General features: G+C 45.8%; 1 protein-coding gene across 2 annotated transcripts in view; it reads right to left on the bottom strand.

Annotated features, from left to right (window-relative positions):
* The window catches only part of LOC129697415 (ensconsin-like), a 104960-nt gene that overhangs the window by 72144 nt on the left and 14151 nt on the right, over positions 1-18665 (bottom strand). The gene's annotated exons all lie outside the window — the stretch shown is intronic.

Raw genomic sequence — 18665 nt, 5'->3', positions numbered from 1 at the left:
ACGAATAAGCACCATCAAATTAACAGCATTGCCCTTCCCCTCAGCCATGGCTGTTCTAGGATGAAATAATGCCTGCATAAACAGCTGACTGCTGGATAGAGGAAGAATTCTAAAAAGCTGAAGATATCACATACAAACCAGCTGCTCAGTAAATGGAAAAAAAATAATCACCTTTGCCGGAGCACGGTTATTAAAAAAAACCCACTTCAAGCAAGCTAAAACGCTATTCATTTCAACTAAGACCAACTAGATTTGAAATTTAATGCATTGTTCCTGCAATTTGCTTTTAGACGTTGCAAATCAAGTGGTATTCATTTTTTCTGCAAAAGCATTGCAAAAATCAGCTTCCAAGCTGCTCAAAAATGTTATAAAGTACAAGACAAGGCTCAACTAGCTGCATTCATAGCCTTTACACTCTACACATATTACTTGCCAAAAATTATTGTATTAAGAATAGTAAACCCTATTAAATACTATTAAATACCATTTCATAGCAAAAGGATTTGAGTACGTGGCTCAAGGAATGTGGCTAAAGGGATCAGGGGGTATGGAGAGAAGGCAGGTACACGGTACTGAGTTGGATGATCAGCCCTGATCATATTGAATGGCGGTGCAGGCTCAAAGGGCTGAATGGCCTACTCCTGCACCTATTTTCTATGTTTCTATTAAATTAATTAACAAAATTTCCCAAATGGTGGCCGATTGGGAAAGGGGGAGAAGCAGCGAGACCTGGGTGTCATGGTACACCAGTCATTGAAGGTAGGCATGCAGGTGCAGCAGGCAGTAAAGAAAGCGAATGGTATGTTAGCTTTCATTGCAAAAGGATTTGAGTATAGGAGCAGAGAGGTTCTACTGCAGTTGTACAGGGTCTTGGTGAGACCACACCTGGAGTATTGCGTACAGTTTTGGTCTCCAAATCTGAGGAAGGACATTATTGCCATAGAGGGAGTGCAGAGACGGTTCACCAGACTGATTCCTGGGATGTCAGGACTGTCTTATGAAGAAAGACTGGATAGACTTGGTTTATACACTCTAGAATTTAGAAGATTGAGAGGGGATCTTATAGAAACTTACAAAATTCTTAAGGGGTTGGACAGGCTAGATGCAGGAAGATTGTTCCCGATGTTAGGGAAGTCCAGGACAAGGGGTCACAGCTTAAGGATAAAGGGGAAATCCTTTAAAACCGAGATGAGAAGAACGTTTTTTCACGCAGAGAGTGGTGAATCTCTGGAACTCTCTGCCACAGAGGGTAGTTGAGGCCAGTTCATTGGCTATATTTAAGAGGGAGTTAGATGTGGCCCTTGTGGCTAAGGGGATCAGGGGGTATGGAGAGAAGGCAGGTACGGGATACTGAGTTGGATGATCAGCCATGATCATATTGAATGGCGGTGCAGGGTCGAAGGGCCGAATGGCCTACTCCTGCACCTAATTTCTATGTTTCTATGTCTATGTTTCTAAAAACCTTTCAACCCAACTTTTCTTTTGATCAAAATCAAAGCACTCACAAGTATCAAGATTCACTATAACTATGAAGTCTACTGAAATAAATGTTCTATTATATTCTCAATATGCTGGTTACATAGGGTACAAAATTGAGGATTAACCTCGTGAAGATCAAAGTCTCAATCACCACAATGCATTTGCTCATTTAGTAAAATCATATAGTCAGAAAGTTCCCAATATCATTGAAGTGGGCATATGTGCGGGGCTCTTCCAGAGTGTGTGCATGTGCGGGGTATTTTGGGCGGGAAAGGCCTGCAGAATCAGCCATGTTTGCCAGACGTTTCTCAGTTTATGTATTAAAGAAATTAGTTGCTTAAAGCTTAAATAAAGTTAAGTAAATTACGAGTAGTGTAAAGTTTCATTTGCCTCACAACAATTTAAGGAACTCAATCTCAGAAGTCAAGCAGTGCGACATCGGGATGGAGAAACTATTGAAATTATAACGCTTGGATCTGGATCCCAACTCACCTGCTGCTGCTGCAAAGAATTGGAAGCACTGGCTTCGTATACTAAATAACTTCTTTGTTGAGTGTGGCAATGGTGCACCAGACAGATTCAGGACATTAATAAGCTCAGTCTCTTCTGTTGTCTAAGATTACATCAATTTACAACTTATGATTCTGCTATTGATGTACTAAGCAGACTCTTCGTTAAGACACCCAACGTGATATTCGCTCAACACCTCCTTGCTACTTGGAAACAAAAACCTGGTGAGTCACTTGATACATTTTTACAAGAACTTCAAAGACTTAGTAAAGACTTCAAAGCAGTTACGGCTGATCAATATCGACAGGAACTTATTCAAGACTGTTTTATCAATGGTTTGGCATCGCCTTTAATACGACAGAGACTATTAGAAAACAAAAACCTTGGATTTACAGTCAGCTTACAATCAAGCTTACTCATTAGGCTTGGCTCAGAAAAATTCAGATGCTTATGGCTCATCTAATGTGTATTCCGCTGCAACTACTACAAAAGAATCTCACCCAAGTACTAATATGGAGCAAGCTGAAACAATTTCTACTGATAAAGGTGCCCTTGCTACAGCATATAATTATTCGTGTTTCTTTTGCGGGGGTAATATTCATAAGAGAGAGAGATGCCCATCTCGAGAGGCAACTTGTAATAGTTGTAGCAAGAAGGGACATTATTCTAGATGCAAGTCCGTCCAAAGCAACTACTAAAAGTATGATTGCTGCCATGTTTATGCCTTCTTTATGTGCAATTACAGCTACATTTCCTCAGAGCTGGTCTCATGCAGCTACAACGGTATCCATCAATGGCCATACACTTAATGTACTACTTCTTCTTCTTGCATATGGCGTGCACAGCCTAAAGTTGCAGGGCAACTTGTTCCATTTGATCTTAATTGATTGTGCACGCCAGGTTGATTGCATTCGTCGAAACAGGGCAGACCACGTGAAGGTTGCAATCTCCCACCCCAATGTACTACAGGTGCACAACCTTTTATCCGAAGATCCAAATAACGAAAATCTCCGAATAGCGACATTTTTTCAGTCCTTGAAAAAAGGTCCTTGAAAACGTTCACGGAGTGCGGCCCGCAGAGGTGACAGAGGAACCTCCGGTCGGTCCTCGAAGAAAGGGGAACTAAATCCCCATCCATAAAAGAGAAGGTGAGGGTATATTGCGCGGGAGGGTTAATAATTGACAATCTGCTGCTGCCTGCCCGCTCAGTTAAAAAATTCCCACGGTAGACTCACGATACACAGTGGATCGTGAGTCTTGCATGAGAACTTTTTAACTCAGCGTGGAGGCAGCAGCAAATTGTCGCTCCCTTAAGTTTCACCCCACCTACACCCCTCTGCTTCCCAGCCATGTGTGTGACCCCTTCCCTCCCCTCTCCAGCTCCCCGCCCATTTCACCGGCGCGGGGGCTTTGCACTGTCTTCACGTCGGAGCCAGTGCCAATCACCGGAGATGTCAGGACCAACGGGACACCGACCCCCAGGCCCACTGCAAGCACGGAGATCCCAGAGACCCACAGCCAGCAGCAGCCCAGCCCCGTTCCAACTCCAGAGGAACACGCTCCCCGTAGGGACCGAAGCTGATGGTGTGCAAAGTACGTCTTGGTCTTGAGGTTGCGGATGAGGGGGCGCAGCTCGGGCTGTGACGTCTCCGGCCACCCCCTGTACAGGAGCTGAGACTGGGAACTGTGGGGTTGTTTGCAGTTGCAGAGGGAGGGGGCAAGGGCGGTCCAGTTCCCAGTCTCAGCTCCAGTCCAGGGGGGTGACCGGAGACTTCAGGATCAACGGGACACCGACTGCAAGCACGGAGATCCCAGAGACTCACAGCCAGCAGAGACTCACAGCCAGCAGCAACTCTAGCCCAGCCCCGCTCCAACTCCAGAGGAACCCGGGTTGCAGATGAGGGGGCGCAGCTCGGGCTGTGGGCGAACTGCCACTTGTCGCTGTAGCGGCGCATCGGGGAGCGGGTTCCTGTTGGTCCTGATGTCTCCGGCCATCCCCCTGGACAGGAGCTGAGAGACGTCAGGACCACCAGAAGCCGCTCCCCGATGCGCCGCTACAGCGACAAGTGGCAGTTCGCCCACAGCCCGAGCTGCGCCCCCTCATCTGCCACCCGGGTTCCTCTGGAGTTGGAGCGGCGCTGGGCTGGGCACCGACCCCCAGGCCCACTGCAAGCACGGAGATCCCAGAGACTCACAGCCAGCAACAACTCTAGCCCAGCCCCACTCCAACTCCAGAGGAAAACTGCAAACTAGCGGGAGACACCGGGACCACCAGAAGCCGCTCCCCGATGGGCCGCTACGGCGACAAGTGGCAGTTCGCCCACAGCCCGAGCTGTGCCCCCTCATCGGGACACCGACCCCCAGGCCCACTGCAAGCACGGAGATCCCAGATCAGGCAACTCCAGCCCAGCCCCGCTCCAACTCCAGAGGGGCAGAAACTGATGGTGCGTAAGGTGCATCTTGTTCTTGAGGTCGCGCAGCTCGGGCTGTGGGCGAACTGCCACTTGTCGCCGTAGCGGCCCATCGGGGAGCGGATTCCTCTGGGGTGGGGGGGAGGGGGAGGGGGAGTGGGGTATTGTGCTGTTTGATCGCCCCCTGCTATCCCAGGGACAGGGAAACAGGACGTTCACCGAGGGCGGCCCGCAGAGGTGACAGCGGAACCTCCGGTCGGTCCTCGACGAAAGGGGAACTAAATCCCCATTCATAAAAGAGAAGGTGAGGGTACATTGACCGGGAGAGTAGGAATCCCAAGACAAAGTTGAGTGAGCGTTCACCAAGGGTGGCCCGCAGAGGTGACAGCGGAACCTCAGGTCGGTCCTGGAAAAAGGGGAACTAAAAAGAGAAGTGGAGGGTATATTGCGCGGGAGGGTATATCGCCTACCTGGAAGAAACCAGACATTTTTTCCAGGATGTCTGCACACCAAAGCTCACGTTTGGCGCCTCTGCTGCACACGGATATAAGAGTGTGAAAATGTCGCCTTAGGCCGCCTTAGGGCATGTAGCCCCGCTAGGGTGACATGAGTGCGGGAGGTGATTCAATGCTGCGGTCACATTTACAAATTCAGGAACTCATTCAACACACTGCATTTCATACAGACATTTATTCTGCAAGAAAAAAACTACACTGAAGACTCAAACTCGCGACCGAGGAACTGCCGGGATCAAGGCGCAAACTCGCGACCTTGCGGATATGAGCCGGGCACTCTACCACCGAGCCAGCCATTAAAATCTACGCTAAAAAAATTCCGTTCCGAAGACCGACAAATTCCAAATTACGAAAAGTGTCTGGTCCCAAGGCTGTCGGATAAAAGGTTGTGCACCTGTACTTGATTCTGGCAGTTCAAAACGTTTTATACGTGAACAAGTTGTGTCTCGACTAAATCTAACCATAATTACTTCAAATAGAGAAATCTCGATTGCTCTGACAACTCTCAATACTCAAATTATTGGATCTTGTATTGTAGACTTTATTCTGAACAAAACAAGCTATAAATCTGTGTGTCTTGGTATTTTGAAAATTTTGTATATTGATATAATTCCAGGTCACGATTTTCAGAAACTGCACAGATCACTTCAAATAATGTATGAAGGAACTATGCCTGATCTTGTATTGTCAAAGCCACCAGTATTGTGTGGTTTTCTGCTGCATCCGGTTTTTCAGTTGAATGTCCTTCATTATTCACTAATTTATCCTCTGTGCAAGCCAATTGCTACAAAATCAAGACATTTTAGTAAAGTTGATAGGAACTTTATCAACACAGAAGTAACTAATCTTTTACCAGAAGGTATCATAGAACCCAGCTCTTCCCCTTGGAGGGCACAAGTAGTCGTGGTTAAGGACCCCTTGGAGAGACATAGAAAGAGACTCTGTATTGATTACTCTCAAACTATAAACCAGTTCACGGAGCTTGATGCATATCCATTACCTCGTATAGAAGAGATTATCAATACATTAGCTAAGTACAAGATATTCTCGACTTTTGACTTAAAAAGTGTTTACTACCAGATTCCTTTGAAAGAATCAGAGAAGAAATACACTGCGTTTGAAGCAAATGGGAAATTATACCACTTCTGCAGAGTTCCTTTTGGTGTAACTAATGGCGTGGCTGTTTTTCAGAGAGAGATGAACAAACTTGTTGAACAGGAAAACCTTAAAGATACTTTCCCTTATCTTGATAATATAACTATTGCTGGAAAAGACCAAGCTGAACATGATGAAAATGTACAACACATGTACGCCCACTTCATTCTCCCCTCCTATTTATAAGTTGAGACGGTCAGGAGGTTTAGTACGTCTTGATGACCGTGGAGCTTCAGGAGATAATGGTGTTTCAATAGCTGGTCATCAACTTCACTCAGATTTTTAGAATGTAGAATAACAATATAACATTAAATGAGACTAAGTCAATAACATCAGTGTCATCAATTAATATTCTTGATTATTGGGTTGGAAATTATATAATCAAGCCTGATCCAGAAAGACTGTGGCCACTCAATGAGATACCTGTTTGCATATCGTGCTCAATGGATACCAAATTTTTCTAACAAAATTCAACCTTTGATTAGAGCAAGATTTTTCCACCTTGACTGCAGCAATTGGTGCCTTTACTTCTTTAAAGAAACAATTAGAATCTGCGACATTACACGCCATCGATGAGGATCTCCCCTTTGTTGTTGAATGTGATGCCTCTCTCTGATTTAGCAGTATCAGCAACATTAAATCAAGGAGGAGGACCAGTGGCTTTCATGTCTTGTACTCTCCAAGGTAGTGAATTGCACTACCCACCCGTCGAAAAGGAAGCCACAGCAATTATTGAAGCAGTGAGAAAATTGAGTCATTTCCTTGCTCGCCAGCACTTCACTTTAAAAGCCGATCAGCGTTCAGTAGCTTTTATGCTGGATAATCGGAAACGAACAAAGTTTAAAAACAGTAAAATTCATGAATGGAGGATTGAATTATCTGCATATAGTTATTCAATTGAATATCGCCCTGGTAAGGATAATGTTGCTCCAGATACATTAACTCGAGCATTTTGTGCCTGTTCATTCTTCTGCACTCACTAATCTTCACAGTGGGCTGTGTCATCCTGGAGTCACTCTTTCGTTACACTATGTTCGTTCCAAAAACTTACCTTTCTCTACAGAAGATGTGAAGATGACGTGTGCTTCACGTAGAATCTGTGCTGATTTAAAACCAAGATTCTTCCGTCCTGAAGAAGGAAGATTGATCAAAGCTACTCAACCTATGAAACGTTTGAGTATTGACTTCAAAGGGCCTTTACCATCCTCTCAAAATGTTTATATACTTAACTTAGTTGATGAATATTTGAGGTTTCCATTTGCATTTCCTTGTCCAAATATGCCAGCTGCTACGGTTATCAAATGTTTAGATCAACTGTTTTCATTCTGTGGATTTCCAAGTTACATACATTCTGATGTAAAGCTTAAATAAAGTTAAGTAAATTACGAGTAGTGTAAAGTTTCATTTGCCTCACAACAATCATAGTAATTGGCATAACATGAAAACCAAACCAGCCAAGGAAATATTTAAGACAGATAACAGTTGACTTTGTAACAGCATGTTAAAAGGAGCAAAGGGGTAGAAAAAGAGAAGGCATAAAATAATTTAGGACCTAAAATCTAACAACTGAAGATAAGGCTAATGATGAAAAAATTGTAATCTGGAGATAAAGCTGCTGGACTCAGGACTGGAGTTGACTAGAAAATTGAGGTGTTTACATCTGCAGCACCAAGTGTGTGGATTTGGAAGAACTAGAAAATAATGAGAACTTATTAAAAGAAGCCTGGTCGATAATGGAATCAACAAAAACCAGTCTGAGAGCGCATTGGAATTGTCAAATCTATATCTATCTATATAAAAGTGTGTGTGTGTGTGTGCGTGTGTGTTGTGTTCTACAATAGACAATAGGTGCAATAGACAATAGGTGCAGGAGTAGGCCATTTGAGCAATTCAATGTGATCATGGTTGATCATCCCAAATCAGTACCCCGTTCCTGCCTTTTCCCCATATACCGACTCCGTTATTTTTTAAGAGCCCTAACGAGCTCTCTCTTGAAAGCATCCAGAGAACCTGCCTCCACTGCCCTCTGAGGCAGAGAATCCCGCAGACTCACCACTCTCTGTCTTCGTTCTCAATGGCTTACTCCTTATTCTTAAACTGTAGCCCCTGGTTCTGGTCTCCCCTAACATCGGGAACATGTTTTCTGCTTCTAGCGTGTCAAAGCCTTTAACAATCTTATATGTTTCAATGAGATTCCCTCTCATCCTTCTAAACTCCAGAGTGTACAAGCCCAGCTGCTCCCCACACATGAACACTATCCTACAAACGATAAATGTTTGAAAAACATTGATATCAAACCAACCCTGAACGTCTTTTGAGTGTGGGATGAAACGGGTAGAACATTCAAATTGTGTACAGGGAAGCACCCGTAGTCAGGATCGAACCAGGGTCTCTGGCGCTGTAAGGCAGTTGATCTACCGCTACGCCACCGTGCAGACAACTCAATGTGCAGAGTCGGTTTTCAACAACAAGGAACATTTGTCCCTCCAAACAATTGTCGCCAAAACATTTGTACACTTTAGCGCTGAGGTTTTTGCAGAACCTTACTCCGATTTTTTTCCGTCGTCGGCCTTGTCAAGTTTCCTTCAGATTTGATGTTATATTTCACAAGTTATTGACATTTTAAGTTTAAAAAAGCCAATAAAATCCTTCCTGCCAGCTTCCAACAAACTTCGATACAAAGTTGCAATACACGAACACTCTGTGCTTCCAACTTTTCACCTGAATGGGATTTCACAGCCCTCCACCCGACATTTGCAACAATGCCATCATAGCTCCTGTCAGGAGGAGGAGGGTCAATTGGTAATGCAATTGGGATTTTTTTTTTTTTTTTTTTTTTTTAAAGTCCAGTGCTGGGGGAGGCAAGGGAGTGCTCGAATATTATGTTCGGGAACAGGTTAAGTTGGGGGACCACGCCTCCCGTGGGGGCAACGGGTTAGTGGTGTAATATTGCGTTGAGGAACGGGTTATACTGGGGGACCAGGCCTCCCGTGTGACAGAGACCTAACGGGTCCCAGTTGGTCTAGTATCTATTATAATATAAAACTCTGATCTTGGATGGTTACATACTTATTTATTTATTTGTTAGTTTGCTCATCTCTTTTTCTTTGATTCACATCTCCTTGAAAACCCAACGAGCTAACGTTGAAATCTTTACATATTCCGGTAGAGATTTACCTCCCACCCCCTGCCCTCCCCTACACCCCCTCCCTCCCCTCCCCTCTTCCCCCCATCTCTCCCCCCTCCCCCCACCTGCCCCGTCACCCAACCTCCCTCTCCTCCACCCCCTCTCCTTTACCTCCCTCTCCCTCTGTCTCTGCCCCTCACTCTCTGTCCCTCTTTCTTTGACTCTGCACCATCTCTCTATCCCCCTCTCTCTCTAGACATGCCAGCGAGTTGCGGGCTATGCATCAGTGGATAGGCCCGTTATGGGGAAATAGGAGCAAATGAATAATATTAATATAATATCAAGAGGGTAGTTAGTGGGTGTGGTGTGTGTGTGTGTGTGTGTGTGTGTGTGTGTGTGTGTGTGTGTGTGTGTGTGTGTGTGTGTGTGTGTGTGTGTGTGTGTGTGTGTGTGTGTGTGTGTGTGTGTGTGTGTGTGTGTGTGATGCCGCATGCTGCCCCCCTCCCCCCAACGGGTCCCCCTTGGTCTAGTATATTACTAAAACTCTGTTTGTTTGTATGCATGTGTAATTGCCAAAACGGTACACGACAACATTACAATTTTCGGCCCACCTTACTCACCATTGTCCTGGGATACAAAAGGGCCAAGTTTCGTTTGGATTGACGTTATATTTTACAAGTTATTGACATTTTAAACTTAACAAAGGCCACTTTTTAACGTTTCCACTTGCCCTGCCCGTCAGCCGCTTCACAACGCCATCAAAATGGTCCCGAGTCTCATTTACATTTCAAATAAAATCACGATTTTCAAAAAACAAAAATCAGTTTTAATCAAATTCCTCTGTTTTCATTGACAGCTAACACTGTGTATAGGTTTTTTTAAAGAATAAAAAGGGATAGGAGGAGGCGAGGTGTGGGGGAGCAAGGGATAGAGGGAGAGGAGAGGGGTGGGTAGGGAGGGAAGAGGGGTTGTGGAGGGAGAAAGTGACTGAGGATATCCGCGCGTGCGGATTTAAAAATAACTGAAAGTCTCCCCGCGCATGCAAGATTTGAAATGACCGTGGCGCTGAGACTGGGGCCTTACTGCAGCGGGCACGCGGGGAGGGAGAGGAGCGGGATGCGGGCTAGGACTAGGCCGCAGCCTTGGCCTCTCCCCGTGGCTCCCGACCACTCGGCCCGTCCCACCTGACAGCCCCCACCTCAACTACCTCATCACTGACGTGGTGGAGCAAACGGGGATGGGGCTGGTTTATATCGAGATCCTTGCAAGGTGAAGAGGGAGAGGTAGGGGAAGTTGGGGAGGTAGGGACTGGGGGAAAGAGGGAGAGGTGGGCAGTAAGGGAGGTGAGGAGGGAGAGTGGGGGGGGGGTGGGCTACGGGGGAGAGGGGTTATGGAGGGAGTGACTGAGGGTAGGGGAAAGGAGAGGGAGGGAGAGGTGAGGGAGTGCGGGAGGGGTGGAGGAGAGGGGAAATAAGAGGGAGGGTGAGGGGGAGGGAGAGCTGGGGGTTGAAATGGAATGGAGGAGGATAAGGGTAGGAATAGAGATGGCGAGGTATTGGAGGAGGGGAGGGGGAGAGAGGAGGGGAGGGGAGGGAGGGGTTGAGGGGAGGAAACAGAGGAGGGTTGATGGAGGGTGGGGAGAGGGGGGGAGGGGATAATGGAGGAGGAGAATAGGGGACAGAAGAGGGAGAGTGAGATGCATTCATATTGATCTTATATGTTACAAGTTTTTGTGATTTTAAACTTTAAAAACGTCAGCTGCGCCTGTGCAGTTGGGGGCTATGGGTGAGTGGTAGAATATTGCGTTGGGGGAACGGGACCCAACGGGTCCGCATTTGGTCTAGTGTACAAATAACAAAGCAACTGATATGCATTTCGACAGTACTGTGCAACATTTGCAATTACATTCATAATATGAGCTACTTGGAAACCACAAACAATCTTTCTTATTTCTTTATCAGGATATATTAATAATAGAAACTAGACCAGGTGCAGACCCATTGGGTCAGCTCCCCTAATGCAATATTCCAGCACTCACCCATTACCCCAACGCAACGGGGGGGGGTGTGTGTGGAGCAGGAGGGGAGGGGAGGGGGGGGGGGGGGGGGGGGGGGGGGGGGGAGTGGGGGAAGGGGGGCGTGTGTGGGGGGGGGAGGTGTTTGGTCAGGGGAGGGGTGTGTGTTGGGTGGAAGGGATAATTTTATTGCTTTGCAATTTTGGTCCTCTTGTTCAGAGCAAATTTCAGAACTATGTGCATCGAAGTCTCTATGGTTTCTGAGCTGTTGTCAGGAATGTGAAGTTAGAGAATGACCTTGAACAACTTTAGAAGCTGGTCTGTAAGTGGGATTGAATTCCTTTACCATGGTGTTGAGAGTTGGCCATATTACTTTCAAATCATATTTGGTCCGCGATAGGAAGTGTGTGGGAGGTAGTGAGGGGTGGTGAGGAGAGTGCACCGCGCAGCGGGAGGGAGGGGCGGTGAACAGGGAGCGCCGCGCTTTGGGAAAGAGGGAGGGAGGGGCAGTGAGGAGGGAGCACCGCACTGTGGGAGGGGTGGATGGTGAGGAGGGAGCGCCGCGCAGTGGTAGGGAGGGAGGGAGGGATGGGCGGTGATGTAAATCGTGAAGTAATAATTAAAATGCAACTCGTTTAAAATAAAATGGCGGTCTTTTTTAAAATTGAAATACAACTCATTTAAAATAAAATGGTTTTTAAAAAAATGAAACATTTAAAATAAAAGTCAATCAATGCAATAGCGATTTTTATTTTAAAAAGCAAGTATTATTGAAAGAATTGCGCAATGTTAAAAATGTATAAAAGCTTATCGTTAATGACAGGGAAGGTAGACAAAAATGCTGGAGAAACTCAGCGGGCGAGGTCAGCGAAGTAAGAATGTTCTGGAAGAGCAGTTGTGGAGCTGTGCTCCCCGCTTTGAGCGCTGGAGTGCCCCTCCCTCCCGGAGTGACCCGTCCTGCCTTGTGAATACATTGTGACTCAGATTATTTCACCCCAAAATGGGTGAGTTTGAAGAAATCGGGCTGTTTTTAAAATTTCAACGATTAATAACTTCGGAAATATATATGGAAATACGATGGGAAGATGTTTATCGCCAACATGGGAAAAATATGAGTAGGATCTGTGAAAATGGGAAGATAGTGGCCTAGCGTTTGGAAGAAGATAGGAATTAACCAGATTGACACACATAGAGACACATCATGGGCACAAACAAGACGAAGACTTTTAGTTATATAGAGATGTAACAATGCCAATACAAAGTCAGCATCATTTCATTTCCACATTCTAAAAGCTCGCATCAAACCATTGTTCTGCAAGTCTCACTACAAGGAAATTCATTTAAGCTAATGACAGCACGGGTGCTTAGCGGCAGAGCTACTGCCTTACAGCGCCAGAGACCCGGGTTCGGTCCTGACTACGGGTGCTCGTCTGTATCAAGTTTGTACGTTCTCCCGTGACTTTTCGTAGAGATCTTCGGTTTCCTCCCACATTCCAAAGCCGTACAGGTTGTAGGTTAATTGGCTCGGTGTAAATGTACGATTGTCTCCAGTGTGTGTAGAATAGTGTTAATGTGCAGGGATCGCTGGTCAGTGTGGACTCGGTGGCCGTGTTTCCGCACTGTATCTCTAACCTAAACTAATTTGCTACATCGACGATTACCACTTGGTGCTACCTCCTGCACCCACACACAACTCACTGATTTCATCCATTTCACCACTAACTTCCATCCGGCACTCAAATACACCTGGACCATTTCTGACACTTCCCTACCATTTCTTGACCTCACTATCTCCATCGCAGGTGATAGACTTCTGACTGACATCCACTATAAACCTACTGGCTATCTAGACTACACTTCTTCCCACCCTGCTTCCTGTAATGACTCCATCCCCTACTCCTCCGTCTACGCCGCATCTGCTCCCAGGATGAGGTGTTCCACACCAGGGCATCGGAAATGTCCTAATTCTTCAGGAAACGGGGTTTCCCCTCCCCTACTATAGTTGAAGCTCTCACCAGGGTTTCTTCAATACCCCGTAGCACTGCTCTCTCCCCATCCTCCCACTCATAACAAGGGCAGAGTCCCCCTAGTCCTCACCTTCCACCCTACTAGCCCTCCCCCTCCCATTCCAAATCCGATCTTTCTGTCCTAGACCTCCTCCATGACCAGAGTGAGCACCACCGGAAATTGGAGGAGCAGCACCTCATATTTCGCTTGGGCAGTTTATACCCCAGCGGCATGAACATTGACTTCTCCAATTTCCGGTAGCCCATAATGTCTCCTCCCCATCTCAGCTCTCCCTCAGCCCTCTGGCTCCTCCTCTTCCTTTCTTCTACCACCCCCCCCCCCCCCCCCACCCTACATCAGTCTGAAGAAGGGTTCAGCCCGAAACTTTGCCTATTTCCTTTGCTCCACAGATGATGCTGCACCCGCTGAGTTTCTCCAGCACTTTTATCGAACTCATTTTATGACATCCTATTTAATACAAGAAATGCTCTGACTTCTAAACCAAACATTTTCTGTATATATGAAGGTCAGAATTAGTAATTAGCACTACTATAATCATTCATAGAATCTGAAACTGGCCCTTCAGCCCAACTTGTCCATTACATACCATGCACTGAAGAAATCAGGTTTCTTTTAAGTCTATGCTCTCTCACTTTAAACCCACGCTCCCTGGCTCTGGAGTGCTCTACCCTGGGAGAAAAACTTTGACCATTCACATTATATCAACATATCATGATTTTGCATAATTCCAAGGTTACCCCCTCAGACCTTCAGGGGGAAAAAAGATCATCGCTGCATTCCCAAGAATCAAACCCTCAAGGCCTGATAAGAGTCATAGAGTCAGAGTGATAGTGTGGAAACAGGCCCTTCGGCCCAACTTACCCACACTGGCAAACATATCCCAGCTACACTGGTGCCAGCCATGCCAGTATTTGGTCCATATCCCTCCAAACCTGTGCTATTTATGTACTTGTCTAACTGCTTCTTAAATGTTGGAATAGTCCCTGTCTCAACTACCACCTCTGGCAGCTTGTTCCATACATCCACCACCCTTTGTGTGAAATCATATTCCTATTAAATCTTTTCCCTTTCACCTAAAACCTATGGTTCTCGATTCACCTGCTCTGGGCAGGACACTGAGTCTATTCCTCTTATTCCTCTCAGTACCCATTCTAGCTTGACAACATATTTTCGTAAACCTCTATAAACTCATCCCTCTCATCCTCCAGCGCTCCAAAGAATAGAGTTCCAGCCTACTCGGCCTCTGCCTTTAGCTCAGACCCTCTAATCCTTCAACATTCTCTTAAATCCTCTCAGTACCCATTCAAGCTTGACAACATATTTTCTATAACACAGTGCCCAGAACTGAATACAATACTCTAAATGCAGCCTCACTAACATCTTATACAACTGCAATATGATCTCCCAACTTCTACACTAGATACTCTGGCTCATGAATGCCAATGTGCCAAAAGCCTTTTTAACCACTCGATCTACCTGCGACTCCACCTTTAACAAACTATGCACCTGCACTCCAAGATCCATCTGCTCCACAACACCACCCAAATCCATACCTTGTGTCCTGGGAAGCTACGCGCACGGCGGGAGCGGCCTGGGGAGCCGCTTGGGCCCGATCCGTGTGGCCGACTGGAACTCTCCCGGAAAGGCCCCCCAGGTGACTGCGGCGAAGCCGGGCAATGAGGCCCATCTGGGCTGAAACAGCCTCAGTGGCAGCAATGATGGGAACCTCGGCAGCAACAGGAACCCCAGCAAAGGGAGCCTCAAAAGCAGCCTTGCGAACAGCGGTCGATGAGCGTGAAGGGGAAGACAATGGGGACCCAGCATACCAATGAGGACCATGGGGGGATCGCTTTAGAACAATGGAGAACAATGGGGGATGGTGGGAAAACAAAGGGGGAGCTGGTGTGGGGGAGGGGGGAGGCACTACTTCAGAACCCTCTGCCCGGTGGATAAGTCTGTGTTTGTTTGTTTGTTCATTTGTTCTGGTGAAGGCACAGTGCACACAGCAGCCAGCCAACAGTCGCATGTCTTTTTCTTTTGTTTTCACTTTTAATTTCAAGTTTTTGTGTACCTTGTTGTGTGTTGTGACTATTGGCAGACCAATTTTCCTCTGGGGATTAATAAACTTTTATCTTATTGTATAGGTCCTGCCCATGTTCAACTTCCCAAAATGTAATACCCCATTTTTCTGCATTAAATTCCATCAACCATTTCTCAGCCCATTTGGCCAATTGATCAAGATCCTGCTGCAATTTTTCACACCCAACTTCACTATCTGCAAATCCTCCCACTTTTGTACCGTCTTGTTAATCTTGTCATGTATGTTCTCATCCAAATCATTGATATAGATGGCAAACAGTAACAGGCCCTGCACCAAACCATGGGGCACACCACTAGTCACAGGCCTACAGTCAGAGAAGCAACCTTCCACCATTTTCTATCCTTTCAATTATCTCTCCTTGGATCCCATGCGATCTAACCTTCCACAGCAGCTTACCATGAGGAACCTTGTCAAATGCTTTACTGTAGTCCAAATATATATATCTGCACACCTTTGCCCTCATTGACCTTTTTGGCCACGTCTTAAAAAAAACCCTCAGATTTGTGAGTTATGACCTCCCATGTACGAAACCATGCTGACTTTCCCTAATCAGCCCTGGTCCGTCTAAATGCCTGTATATACTATCCCTCAGAATACCCTCTAGTAACTTTCCAACTACAGATGTTAAGCCTACTGGCCTAACGTTCCCAACATTTCCCCTGCAAATCTTCTTGAATAAAAGCACCTCTCCTGTATTTAAAGACAACTCGTAAATTTCAATCAGGGCTCCCGCAATCAGGGTTCCTCTCTGGTTTCCCACAATGTCCTCAGATATACATGACAGGACCGGGAGATTTGTCTATGTTCGTACACTATGGTATGTTCAGCACTTCTTCGACCGTAACACTGACTCCTCTCAAGACGCTTCCATTGACTGCCCCTAATTCCTCCGTCCTCCTGTCTTTCTCCTCGGTAAATAATAAGAAGTAATACTCGGAGGACCTTGCCCATCTTCTGTGGGTCCACAGAGTTTGATAATATACTAGTTAATAATGAAATATTTTATAATTAGAATGGATTAAGTAAAATATTAGCTTGAGTATAGCCTGAGTATAACACAACTTTTTCTGGGTGCAGAAATAAGCTGAAGTTTGCAGAAATGTGGGAATCAGGAAATTGGAGGCCAGCTTTCAAACTGCCATTCAAGCTGGTTCCTGTTATGTGCCAAGTAGAACACCATTCACAATGGTGAGAGGAATTTAATTCCTGGGAAGGTTCAAGCTTCTGTTTACAGAAGCCTTGAGAGAGGATGAGCTTCCTGAGAAATTGGTATTCTCTGCCAACATGAATTTCTGTGGGTAGCTAACGTTCAGAGATTATATTGTTAAGACAAAATTGTAATGGTTGTGTTTCTTGACTAACTTCTGCTTTCGAATGTTTGGGATCAACAGTTTTATGATTGATAGAAGCACAGGGTGGCAAGACTGTTGTATCAGTGACAAGCATACTTTGAATGGGTAGTGCTGTGATTGATTTGTATTAAACATCATTGCTGACATTCTGTATGAACATGTGACTATGTTTCCAAAATAGTATAAAATATGCTGTATGTCTTCATTCATTAGAGCCCAGGGAGAGCCAAGTATCAGCTGTCTACTTGGCTTTGTATCTTCTAACGCTCTCACCGGCTCAATGATCAGTAAAGCTTGTTGGTTTTACCTAACTTATTGCGAGTTGGCTGTTTTAAGAAATGAACTTTAACAAGTTGACCACTTTATCCCACTCTCTCTAGTTACCCTTCCCCCCCCCATATGTATTTATAAAATCTCTTCGGGTTATCCATAATGTTATCTGCCAGAGCTATCTCCTGGTCCCTTTTTGCCCTTCGGATTTCCTTTTTTACTTTGCTTCTTTGTTCCTGAAACTCCTTCAGGGATACACTTGATCCCAGCTACCTATACCTATCCCTTAACCAATGCCTCTATTTCCCGTCAGCCAAGCTTCCTTACCTTTACCTGCCGCCCTTCACTCTCACAGGGACGTGCATATCCTGAGCTTTCGTCAAAATTGTTGAATCTTTTAGTTTTGTTTAGAGATACAGCATGGAAACAGAGCCTTCAGCCTGTCGCGTCTTCACCAACCAGCAAATGCTGTACACTAGCACTATCCTACACACTAGGGACAATTTACAATCTTTACTAAAGCCAATTAACCTACTAGTGTGGAAGGAAACCACAGCGCGCGGGAAAACTCATGTGGTCACAGGGAGAACGTACAAACTCTGTATGGACAGTACCCGTAGTCAGGATGGAACCTGGGTCTCTAACGCTGCAAGGCAGCAACTCTACCACTGCGCCACCCCAGTTTCTTTGTTCTCCCTTTCCAGTTTAATTTATTATGGTTTTCCTATTCATCATTGGTCTCAATCGCATCATTTTGGACTGAATCCCTCTTTTTCCAGCCATTGCAAGGGATTTCTCCCATCTTCACCACCCCAACACCAGCAGTCTTCACTTTCTTTGAAGCATCTACTTTCATTTCCAATACTTTCAGCACAGCATGATGCCTAGTCCTCCAAAAACCATGAGCCTTGGGTCTCATACATAGAAACACAGAAAATAGGTGCAGGAGTAGGCCCTTCGAACCTGCACCGCCAGTTAATATGATCATGGCTGATCATCCAACTCAGTAGCCTGTACCTGCCTTCTCTTCATGCCCCCTGATCCCTTTAGCCACAAGGGCCACATCTAACTCCCTCTTAAATATAGCCAATGAACTGGCCTCAACTACATTCTGTGGCAGAGAATTCCAGAGATTCACCACTCTCTGTGCCTCATCTCCATCTCTATCATTTACGTCCTTTCTCATATCTCCTGCGTTTGGAAAGGAAGGTGCTTCGACACGTGCCCATTTACCTCTTCCCTTTCTCCCATCCAAAGAATCAAGCATTCCTTCCAGATGAAGCAGTGATTCAATTGTACTTTCTCTAATTTAGTGTGTGATTTCAACATTCATGATGTGGTCTCTACACTGGAGAATCAATATAAAGACTAGGCAACCGCATTACGAAATAGATTTATCGCATTATCAAAAAGCTCATCGGCGCCTCTATTTCCTGGGAAGATTACGGAGAGTCAGTTTGTCAAGGAAGACTCTCTCTAACTTCTACAGGTGCACAGTAGAGAGCATGCCGACCGGATGCATCGTGGCTTGGGTCGGCAATTTGAGCGCCCTGGAGAGGAAAAGACTACAAAAAGTAGTAAACACTGCCCAGTCCATCATCGGCTCTGACCTTCCTTCCATCAAGGGGATTTATCGCAGTCGCTGCCTCAAAAAGGCTGGCAGTATCATCAAAGACCCACACCATCCTGGCCACACACTTATC

The sequence above is a fragment of the Leucoraja erinacea genome, chromosome 5, assembly GCF_028641065.1.
Source record: "Leucoraja erinacea ecotype New England chromosome 5, Leri_hhj_1, whole genome shotgun sequence".
NCBI lineage: Eukaryota > Metazoa > Chordata > Chondrichthyes > Rajiformes > Rajidae > Leucoraja > Leucoraja erinaceus.
This window is presented reverse-complemented; position numbering and strand designations above follow the sequence as displayed.